General features: G+C 40.0%; 1 long non-coding RNA gene across 1 annotated transcript in view; it reads right to left on the reverse strand.

Moving 5' to 3' along the window:
* LOC135314591 (uncharacterized) overlaps positions 1-12,332 on the reverse strand; it is a 176,970-nt gene that overhangs the window by 21,005 nt on the left and 143,633 nt on the right. The window contains exons 4-5 of the long non-coding RNA XR_010374101.1: positions 8,395-8,501; positions 2,313-2,397 (exon numbers count right to left, since the gene is read on the reverse strand). This is a non-coding gene — a long non-coding RNA (uncharacterized LOC135314591). The remainder of the gene's footprint in view (positions 1-2,312; positions 2,398-8,394; positions 8,502-12,332) is intronic.

Raw genomic sequence — 12,332 nt, forward strand, 5'->3', positions numbered from 1 at the left:
TGGAATCATTATTCAAATCTCTGTTTCCTCAAGTGTGGTAGAAATGCAATAGTGATTAAAATAATAGACTAGATAGATGGGTAATATTGTCTGTTACACCAGTTGGGGCATTTAAATATCATGATCTCTTCCCACCTCAAGCACAGCTTATTCCAGGAAGCCACAATAAGATACAATTATGAGCTTTCTTTGTGAATTATAAATTGAAAAACATTTTGATACCTTTACTGGAAAGGTTTAACCTGAGTCCAAAGCCATGGATATAGCCATACAGTCACTTAAACAAAGAAATCTTCATATTGCTTTGCAGCTCCAGTGTCTAATCTTGCAAAGTACTGAGTTTCTCCATTCTCACTGAGAATAGGAGTTGAAATAAAAGTGGAAAACATTCTTCTGTTCCCAGCTGGATGGGCACTGTTTAATGTGTAACATTCTCCTTGGGAAAAAGAATCTAAAGAAGAGTTTCAAGATTAATATCCAATTTCCAGGCTTTTACACTACTCGGCAATCACTCAAATCTAACAGTGAACCAAGGGAAAGATTATAAAGCCAAAGGCCACAAACCTGTTTAAACTAGTATAGTGGGTTCAAAGTTTCCTCTAAGATCTTGAGCTATAGTTTCCAGATATCACTGAAGTAAAAAACCTCGGCAGCCCCGCAGATAAGCTCCTATTTACTCTAGATGAACCGAAGAACTATAATGAATCACACTTTGGACCTTGTTCTTAGCCATAATTAATACCTGATTATTTTGGTTACTCACTGAAAAGTTACTCCAGTACAACCTTTCAGAAGTGTTTAGGAGGAAAATGGGCTGAAAAAAAGAGTTGCTGCTGCTAACGGGGAGAAGGATGGTGGGAAAATACTTATGCCTCCTTCCCAAAGTGAACGTCCATTACAGTGCCTGCAGTCATTGATATTCCTGTTCTTGCTGAAAACTTAGTGGGAATCTCACTGATGTTGGAGACTGTGGGAGAGACTGCTAGCAAACAGAAGTGTATTTGTGACGGAAAGCAGAAAGAAAGAAGTAATAATGCAGAGTCCTTACTTAACTGTGCTTGGCATCTACAATCCCTCCATTGTGACACTGCCTTGACATAGGACTGGGTTTAGTTCTGTTACTAGATGTGATCCAGATCCTTATGTTCCGACTTTCACCAATGGGAATGCCAATAGGAACCCTTCCTCTATTTCCAGCCATCTTACAGGAAAAAATAAGGTACATTTTGAGGAAGGAAAGTCATTTAACTGTTCTTTAAATAAAGCACAGTAGAAGTCCATTCTACTGTTCTAAAACTGCAGACACTGAGCCTAATGAAGGTAGAGGAATATAATCAGTATTTATTATGCTTCAGTAGCACACAGTTACTTATATGACAGCTCATCCAAAACACCAGGTACTGAACACATGTAGGGCAAAGAGTCTAAACACACAAGGAGAACTAGCAGAAGAGGAGACAGAATACAGGCAGTCAAATGCAGCTTTTTGAAAAAAAGAAAAAACAAACCAGTTTCATTCTCCAATGGCAAAATACAGACCAACTTTTTCCTTTTCTTAGAGAAGACAAAAAGCTTTTTCTTAGTCTGCAAAATACTTGTGTATCATCTGATGTCCTCAGCTGATTAACTGCTGAAATCCCACTCTGCTTGTTTACCAAGATCTAGGCTATGACACCTTGTGTCAAACTACTTTTCTCTAGCCTGCAATCCCTTTCCTATAAAAGAGAACTAAATTAACCCTGTTGATAGTTAAGGAAACTCAAAAGCTTTCAGTAAATATGAAATCATCTTATATCTGAAGACAAATATCTGTCCTTTGCAGTGATATTCACAGGATCTCATCCCTTGGCAGCTGATAAACAGTTGTCACAGCTGGGCAGGATCAAGTTCTGAAAAATGTGTGTTGAGCTTCAATACATTGACCCCAAGTCATCAAGAAACCGGTTCAAAACAGGAAACATCTCTAACCCCATGGATTATAAAGATTCCATGTAACTATAACAAGTGCTTACAGTAAATTCCATTATAAGGCACCTCCACCAATAGCTAGAGCTGGAAGCTCTTAAAAACAGGGGGTATGCCACTGGATTCTTGGAATCACGGACATGTCTTAAATTGATATGAGTGAACTGGAGGGGAGAAAGACTGGTACACTATCCATTATTTTAGTCAGGTCTCATCTTTTTTATAGAAATTTAATGCCAAGACAGTTTTTATACTGTTGGGTCCCACTGCACCATCTTGGAAGAAACAGCTGTTATCTGTTCAACAGGTTGGTACTTCATTGTGCGTCTCCGAGGATTGTCACTGACCTGTCCTCCCTGGTCTGGCCAAGCGGTGCAGGTAAACAGCCACTGTCTCCCTGTGAGCGGCTCTTGCTGGCAGCTACTACCAGTTCTGGAAAACAAATTGCAGACCATTATCAGCTCTTCTGGTAATTGCTGCAGGATGGAAACTGAGAGCGCAATAAATCACATCATTATACTAAGGCCCAAATGGTCTGGCATATTTTTGCTTAAGATGGTTAATACAGAAGTGTTGTAGACTACAATGGTAGATAAAAATATCCTATATTGAGTAGTTTGCATGTGGGCTTTTTTGTACTTGTTCATATCATTCACAACGCATTTTACATTAATAAAAATAACCTTGTCTTTAGCTACAACAGTAACACTTTGCTTTTTAACTCTGTGGGAAGAAAATTCCTCAGTCTTTAAACACGCATTACAACTATTAGAGGTACTGCACATAACGATTGTGGCCTGAAGATTGGTGTACTCTCATTGTTTGCATTCTGTCTTTAAGGCAAATGTCCAGTGATCAACTATATCTCAGTATTTATATGGACATCACAGAGTTTCCCGAAAAATTTTTCACGCCCAAGCAAAAAGAAGTTAAGTGGGTGAAAATAAAGTTCTCTGAAGCCCAATATAATACATGAACTTCAAAACTCAGATGTTAAAAGAAAGAAGCTGCAAAACCAGGCACTTTCAAACAATCATTAGGTCATGTGAACAGGAGAAGTTTGATGGGATTTCCCTTGGGATATTCCAAGAACATGTCCAATCCCAGGCGCTGAGCCAAGAGGATCCAGGCATGTCAGTGAGGTGCAAGACAGGGAGGAGTCAGCAGTTGTGTTCAAAAATATGCATTTAATGTTCAGCCAAGGAGCAACATTAACGGCACTTGTGGATTTGCCAAGTGCCCAGAGAAAATTGCAAGGATGGAGTGGAGGGAAAGGAAATAAATAAAACTGGAGAGAAAAATTATATATAATAGAATTTTGCTTCTCCCTCCAGTTCCAGTCCAGCTCATCAAAGCCAAAAGGTAATTCCACTCATTGCAGTATCTTCCATCTTGTTCAGATTTCATCCATGAATAAGCAACTGGATTTCTACCAGACAACTGGAAACATACCAAAAGCACAACCCTCTGACACGCCAGCAAAGCTGGAATTGGATAAAACATTCATGAGAAGGACCCACAGATTTAGTGGATGTGACTTTCATAAATGCTGGTGTTCAGAAAAAGCAGCTTTATAGAAAACATTTGCCCCTAGTTTACAGTCTCGGATGAAATGAGTTTAAACTACCTCAGTATCAAATGTATCTTCTTTTTTTTTCCTTCTTTGATGATGGCATTGTTATTTTTTTCATGCAGTTAAAAAAAAATAAAAGGCTCTGCAGGGCTTGTACTAAACAGGTTAGGATTATTATAATCAAATTTTGATTGAAATACAATTAATGATCTGTCCTGGGAATATAAAGTATGATTTTTGGGTTGATAGCATCTTTGTGATGGAAAGCACATTTTTTAAATTGGATTCTTGGAGAAAGTACTGCAAAGCTTGTTCAGTTTGTGTTTTAATCCAGGCTGCCCTGTGCGCATGTACATGGTTGCAAGTATTTAATTATGTTCATGACTATGTTAGATACACTTCACAGGGAAAAAGTAGAGGACAGAGCAGCAGACAAGGCAAACTGCTTCTTTTCAACCAAGAGCATGAAAGTGCTACTAGATGCTACCACGACCCAGAGTAAACTTGAGACAGAGGCCAGGGGATCATCAGTGCCAGGCACACCTCCCTTGGGCCATCGGCCGCGGTGAGCTAGGCTGTTCCCTCCTTGCACTTCAGCCAGAAGTATTTTCCCTGACCCTTGTAGAGCACAGCAGTGCAACTCGGCTAGAGAAAGAAGTATTAGGCGGTTTCTTTCCTGTTAATATTCGCTACTTTGTGCATTGAAAAAATGGGTACCAGCAGCACGCTATGCGCAGCATTACCAGCACAACATGCTGGTGGTTGCTCTGGCACTGAAACAATAGGCTCACTTATCTAAAAGGTAGGGCAAAACACTGTTATGAAGCGAACCCTATTTAATTGAGAGCTGACAGCTATTTACATCACCAAGGATTTAGCTGCAATGTAACTGCTCTTATGATGAGCCATGTAGCTTTGAACGTTGGACAGTTTACTTCCAAATCTTTTACGCTTTGACAGCCTCCCTAATCATTCAGCAAATAAATTGTGGAAGTTCCCAAACGGCATTTTCAAAAATGACAGTTTTACTGCTACCATCTTTACATCAGCCACTCCAGGGTGACTATTATTTTTGGAGTTGTTGAGGTTTTTGATTATTTAAGAAAAACAAAACAAACCAGGCTGCTGCTAGTGCTCCTAACCCAATAAGCACTGCCTCTTACACACAGGCAGTGAAAAACTACTGATGTTATGGAATAGTCAGTAACAGGGGCTCTTATGCTACCATCTATCTACGTAAATGCCGCTTCTGCTGCTAGTGAGACCTAAGATAATATATTCAAATGCAGACTACTTGCTACCACCTTCACATTATTTCAGCGTTATCACATTGCTCAAATTAAATGAAAGTCAAAGCAGAACAATAAGTCAAATCCAGTCTGAATTTCTGGTATCAGAGAAAATATTGCAGAAATTAAAAACTCACAGAACTTCTCTTTCTACAAGACATCTTGCTGATTGCAATTATATCAGCAAAACCAAAATTCTTATTTACAAGAGTGGATACTGGCAGCAGAAATACTAAAAGAGCTTTGCTAATTCCAACGCTGTCAGATATTCCAGTTTGCCAAATATCTGCATTGATTTCTGAGTGTCTCCCTCCAGTATTACCCACTTATGGTGACCATTCTTACCTCTAATGTAATTGCTGAAAAACAATGTATTGTGACAACACTCAGCTAAAATCAGCAGTGTCTTTAGGCATTTGGGCTGTGACTCAGCTGTAGAAGAGTAGCATTTCCTCAATCTACTCATATTCTTCAGCCATGCCCTCAATTCCATTTTAGGCCAAAATCCAGAAACACATCACAACTTAATCCTCTTGCTCTTTTTATTGTGGGAAGGAACCCAGGTGCATGTGCTGGAAGGGAACTCAGACGGATGCCTGAGGCACTAGTATCTCCTGGCACAGTACTGCTTTTGCAGCCCTTGCAGTACAGACCATAGTCTCAGATATGACGGCAGCGAGCACTGCGTAAGACCCAGAACACATCAGCACTTATCACAGCATAATTGAAGTTGGGGAGTTGGAAGGAGCTGGACAGATTGGATGAAATCTATAGCTGCCATCTAGTTCCACCTTCTTCCCAGCACAGGGCTATTGCCAACTGTAGATCAGACTTGGCTCTGTCTGGCCGAGTCCTGAAAGCCTCCTTGGATGGAGGTTCCAGGTGTCTCTGGGTTACCTGTTCCCAGCTGTGCTGCCCCCTCAAATGCAGCAGGGTACGGGAGGAGCTGGGTGGTTTAGTAGTGCTCACAGAACCAGGCTTCTTAGCCATAGTCTAAATACATTCACTGTAATCAGCTAATAAAAAATTCCTAATCTCTGAGCTGCATAAGAGGCATGGTATTCCATCGACAGTGACTGAAGCATTTATCACTTTACCACTTGTTTTCCTTGCTGAAGAGAACAATTTATCTGCAATGTCACCTGGAGAATGGTGGGTGAAGATCAAGGTCCAGCATGAGGGTATGTAACAAACATTAACCGCTTCATCCCACTTCACCGGGCACTATTTTAATTTCATTTTTTATTGAGCCTGATGATTAGTTTATGACTGGCTGTAAATTATAGAAGAAGCAAACCTAGATCACCTCCTACAGGCAAAGAGAGGAAAGACTTTTTTCCTTCATATGAACATTGCTGTTCCTGAACTGCTGTACTGCATTTCTAGTCTCTGCACCTTTAAAAAGCACTGAGTCCAGCAGGCTGTTCTAGCTATGCTGAATTGCAATTATTTATGTTAGCATTAGTTCATTATGGAAGATTATCTTCTAACACTTGGAATTTGGGGGTTAACAGCAGGCTTCCCCATGTATGCGTACCAGCCAGTACAATAGGGCACTTCAGAAAATCAAATAAAAGGACTCATTAGACGTCTGCCCACTTTAAGCAATCAGAAACAACCTTTGCATATGAATCAAGACTTTTTTTTTTTAATTTCTTGGAATCCTTTTCTGCAAAATGGGGTTTATGCAGGCTATTGTAAAATACTGTGGGGGAAAGAGCATATTAAAAGTATAATATATTCTCTTAACTGATCATGATCTGAGAGTTAAAGTGTGTTTGAAACATTGTGTTTTGCAATGCAGTCTATGTGATGAGTGATAAGTTATATAGCCATAATAAACAGTAGCGATACATAAAATGTATTACATTCTGTACAGCCCTATTTGCATTGCAAAAATCCCTATTTAGATTACAATGAACTCTAAAACACAGAGTAAACAAGTTTTGGCTACATCTTGAGACCCAGCAGGGAGGAAGGTATCATTTGCCACCCCAGCAGAGGAATGCTGTTTACATCCAACTGGACTGTACTTGGAGACTTTGCAGCTTTAACACACAAGGGGCTGCAACCAGACCCCCTCAGTCTCTGCGCTTAGTGGTTTTTATTGGACGGCTGTAGGCTCCCCACTCAACACCAGAAGCTTTCAGCAGTGCTTAACTTCCCCTAAAGTGGTTAGGGCTCAGTGGATTAGGCTGAATATAGACTACCTTTGAGTCAGCTTGCCGGGCAGCAGGCTGCCGGGTCGGTCACTGAAATGAAACACGATTGCGTGCTTTCATAAAGAAAGAATTCTGTGAATCCATTTTGGATTAGTAGTAGATAAGGGACAACAGGATATTTCCTTTAAACTTTCTCTTGTCTTTCCCCTTATGGAAAACAGAGCAACATTTCAGTGGCTCAGACTACCTTGACGGCTCTCAATCTGTGCATCAGCATGGGCACGGTACAGGTTGTGCTAATTGTTTTGGTTGATGATCTCTTCTCAGAGTGGTATATTAAGAAAAGACAGATGTTCACTCTCTGATATACAAACATTAGCAGGTCATCTGTATTTGACACCGTTATAAACTCTTCTATGCTCTAAGAGGGGTTTTTACAAAGTTCCAACTTTATGCTTCCTCTCATTAAATGCACACGCAAGGCTATTAGGAGTGAGATAGCGTCAATTCTGCTGATGTCAGGATGACAAGAGTGTGTCTTTTTTTGATTTGACAGGGTAATATCTGAAAGTGGCACAGACTGTGAACAGCAACTAGAGAGGGCTTGCATTAAGATCTGCTCCAGATATTGGAGGCTGGTTGCCACCTAGTTTCACAACTCCCAGAATCTGATAAGATCCCATTTCTTTTGGACAACCGGCTTCCCACAGCTTTTATTCACTTGTCTCCACCAACAATGATGTAAAATACACTTATTTCCTGTTGGCCATCATGACCCATGTTTCATGCAGTGATCTGTTGGGAGTTCCATCCTGAAGTCATCCAGAAACTGAAGGTGGTGCAGAACTCTCTTCTCAGTCATAGGTCCCTTTGGAGAGCCAGATCGTCCCAGACCAGCAACTCATCTCCTGCAGCATGCAGTGGAGCAAAGCTCTGCAGGCTCTCAGATCACCCCAGAGGGAGCCACACTGCATATCACCCAAAGCATTCAAGCTCTAACCCATTCCATACTTAAGACTAGGAACTCCCCTGTCACTTGAAGATACTGGACATAGGAATTTATTCTCTCCTTTTTGCCCAAAATAGCTTAAATTAGTTATTCTTCCAGATATGCAGCAATTTTCTTCTCTGAAGGAAAGAAAAAGAGGCAGGGGTGTCTTCAAAAGAAAATGAGTTGTTAGGCAGGGTAGGGCATTTTTCTTTTTTCCTTTGGTGTACATTATTGATATGATTGCTACTTCTTGTGTTTAACCTTAAATTATGATCCACAAGGAAGTGCTGGGCTTTCGATACTTGTTATAAATCAGCCCATATAATTTAGAATGAGGGCCATAACTTTGACTGCTCATTTTTTTCTACAAATAATTTCTATAAGAATTGGAGCTGGGATAAAAGCTTGACTTACCAGGTATGATTCCTGTTCTTTGGAATGAAGTAGAACACTCCACGTCTCACCTGTGCACTCATGGTGCCTTCCTTCTGCATCCTCCCATTTACTGTTTGAACTGGGATCTGAAATGCAGAAGAGGCCTGAGCACATGAATGCAACCAGTTTAAAAAACAAAACAAAGGGGGGAAAAAAACCAAAAGGTTTGGTGCATAACCTGAGGTGTATCTATGCAATAAGCAGGCACCAGAATCTTCTGGTTCAGATGACAACAGAAAAAAATAAAACAACTTGTTAAAACATTACCTGAAGCAGAAGTTTCTAACTCCGTGCCAGGTGTGGTACATGCTTGAGCAACTCCTTTCAATTAAGCTATCAACCCAGAGATCCCTCATGGGTGGTATGGCTCCGTACTGTCCTCAGTGTGGGCTAGATGCTCTACCACATGCCTTTGCACTAATTATTATCTCCACTGTCGTATGTGTTCATCGAGAAGCCATGCTTTCATCATCACAGCTGAGCACCCACTCCTGCAAGGCAGGTACTGCACACCGTGGAACTGGATGCCTCAGTGACATGAGCAGCCGAAGTGAGCAAATGTGCTTATCACAGCGCAGGCTGCTCTTCGAAATTTCCCAAAGTTTTTTTTTCAGATTCCCTCGTGAAGCAAGGACGTGCCACCAGTGATTGTATAAACCAGCAGTTCCTAAGTAAAAAATGAATTTTTCATGCATGAGACTTCTAAAGTCAAGGACAGAATTTCTTAGCAATTCCTGTACTCCTTGGCTACTAATTCCCCATCTGCTGAAGACAATGGGAAAGTGACAGAGTAACAGACAGATTTGTCTTGGAAAACAGGAAGACTTTCTGCCTGAATTCGCTTTTCTCTGCTGTCTCTAGAAAAAAAAGTCCCTAAAATATCAGCAAGAAATCAATTTTGCTTCTTTTCAGTAGGGAGCAAGGAAATTACCTATTCTGATTTTGACCTTCTTCCAGTGTCACAAACCCATCAGGCCAACCAATCTCATAAGAATTTACCATATGTTCAAATTGGAACCTGAAAATGGGCTTATTTTTCGTTTAGTGTGAGTCCAAAGCCACAGAATGAAGTTTATGTTCAAGGTACCTGAATCTGGAACCTCTCAAAATGTGAAGGGTTTAGGTCTGTACTTGTAGGTTTGTTTTCTGTTCCATTTCTAATAAAAGTTAACTTGAAAAGTAAGGATTAACGATTTATGGGGTAGTAATCTATAAAAAGCTCTGCATCCAAGGTATTAGAAAGCAATATAAATTCTTTTGTGGAAATGTAAACGGTATTTAAATGTAAGTAAGTATTATAGCCAGTTGGTTAGATGGGGACAGTGAGAAGTCTCTGACTGGCTTTTCTGGGAATCAGATAGGTCCCTAAATCATTAACTTAGTATTAAATCATCTTACAGATATAAATAAATTGACGGACTTATTCAGGGATGTCTTGCAGAACATAAGTAGTTTCTAGACGAATGACTCATAAGATCAAAGTCAAGGAAGACACCCATTTAATTAGGGAGGAAAGTCTTGAGCAAATCTGTAACACCACCTTTGCCAGGGACAAAACTTTTCCTGTGTGCACTCCAGTTTCACCTTGCTGTTCTGGAACACAATTGCCCCAAACTATCCCACAAAAATGTAAATGAAGCTGAAAAGCAGCTGATCTAGGAATCCTCCTACTGATTCCAGAACACTGCAACCATCAACAAATATTCAAAGGTTTTTTCTACAAATTATGCCACAGAACAGGTTTGCAATCAGAATCCAGCTTTACGCAAGTCAGCCTTTAAATTCCACTACAACTTTACCAGCTCTCCCCTTCAGCTGGCAAAGTGGCCCACGTCCGCAGCTCTGTTCAGTGCAGTAATTGCATGGCTGCTCTATATCACAGATTATCTCTGTCTGGCACAGTGTATTTTGTCACGACATAATCAATCATGCTATTAAGGAACAACTCATCCTTGGTGGTTTATTCAGAGCTAACCAGAAACCACAAAATTCTTTCGCCATTCAAAAATATGCAGCACTTTCTTTCCTCTCCAGACAGCCAACATATTTTAGCTGATACCTGAGGCAGGGCAGTTAGGCTCACTTTCCAGTGGATTTTCAGAAATTCAAAAACTGAATGTATTCTTAAAGTCAATACCCCAAAAATTCCCCTTTGTACTTCTGTGTTTTGCATGAACTAGGAAGTCTGGTATGTTGGTAAGGAGAAAATATTCATTCTATGAAGTAATGTTTCCTCTGTTGTAGTTATGAATTTGGTAGGTGTGTCTCCATTATGGAGTGGAAAAATCACGGTCCTATACACTTTAGAGTGTGCCTTATATTTATACCAGCTGATGTTATTTCAGCTATTTATAACTACCTTTCACAGTCATTGTTACCGTTGGGTTTAGTATCGTGGCAACTGACAAGTGAATAGTCACGTTGCTGAATTGTCTAGTTATATGTACGTTGTCCATTTTATTCACCCCTGACTGCAACCCAAGATCTTGTTTTCCTGATCATTCACCCTGCATCATGCTGGACTGTCTCTAGGTCTCTTCTGGAGCAGAACAACCAGACTGTGCTAAATCTCTGCAGTGGTTTGGTTCTTTGATCTCTCTAGAATACCGAAGAGACAAGAGCACAGCTGCTATAATGTGCCGCTTATAATTTTCAGTGGATATCATAAAATTCATCCGAGAATTTTGCAAAAGGTGAAGTTCAAAAATTAACTACAATTTGTCAAAATCTAGTGCATGATTGCTTGTAAAGGGACTCTTTCCCTTGGACCTGGCTGCTAGCAGTACTTTGGAATCTATTGTTTTGATGTGAAGATGACTAATGTAAGCTCAAGTGTTACTTTCCTATAATCCAATTAATTTTGTCACACAATATACAAAGTTTCATTTCCCTAAAGCTGCAGAAATTAAATAGAAGATGGTTTCTATGGACAAACTTTCAAGCCCTTTTCCAGGCAGCACTTAGCTCAGAAACTCTCTCTCGGTAATAAATATATGTATGGCAAACAAGACATCTGCACTGAGAACTAACTTGAGAAATGTGGTCCAGCGGAAGAGGATAATAGTTTCTGCTCACATTGGTGGCATCAATGTACGTCTTCTGTTCTCCTCCCTCTCACATTAGCCCATCTTTTCTTTCATTCAGGAAATGTGCAAGTTGCCCTCATCTAAAAATTGACAAACATGGAAATCTGTTGCAGTTTTTTCCTTTAAAAATCAATTTTACCATCATCCCCCCACATCCTTCACTAGAAAACTTGATTTGGGTTTTCTAGACAGTCATAGTCTGAATGTGGGACCTTTCAAGAAAATTGTGGTGTACTGTCACCTGCCTGGACTGAGCACATTTTGCTAAAAAGCCACTGTTACCAATACCAGCAAAAAACAGGAGAATCTCAGCAGCATTTAAGAGAGCATGGTGGAGACAACTGAGATAGGACTTGAATATAGTCTGTGCCAAGACTGGACACAGATTACTGTGACCTTTTCCAATCATGTTTTCAGTCCTCATCTCTCTACAACTGTAAAATATGAAGAAATAAAGATGAATAAAAGCAGAACAACAAAAGCCAGGCATTTCAGAGAACGTAGGGAACAACAAAGGCAAGTAATCTCAGGAAAAAAATCTCAGAAAAAAAAAGACACATGAGAAAAAGCAATCACATCTTTTTCTTGATTTTTCTCTGCTTATCTGGTACGATGCTCTGTTTCTCTATGCTTTGTTCAAAACAAAGGTATGACTGCCCTGATCATTCACATTTCCATTACTGCTTCCTCTCAATTTTGTAATTAAAATCAAGATAATATATACAGCATATCTAAAATCAGACATACAAAATAGGTTTGCTATTTGCCATATTGTACCCAAAAGCCTGGTGGCCCACAAACATAAAAAAAAGAAAAGAAAAAAAATTGTTC

This window comes from Phalacrocorax carbo, chromosome 8, assembly GCF_963921805.1.
Source record: "Phalacrocorax carbo chromosome 8, bPhaCar2.1, whole genome shotgun sequence".
NCBI classification, from domain to species: Eukaryota; Metazoa; Chordata; class Aves; order Suliformes; family Phalacrocoracidae; genus Phalacrocorax; species Phalacrocorax carbo.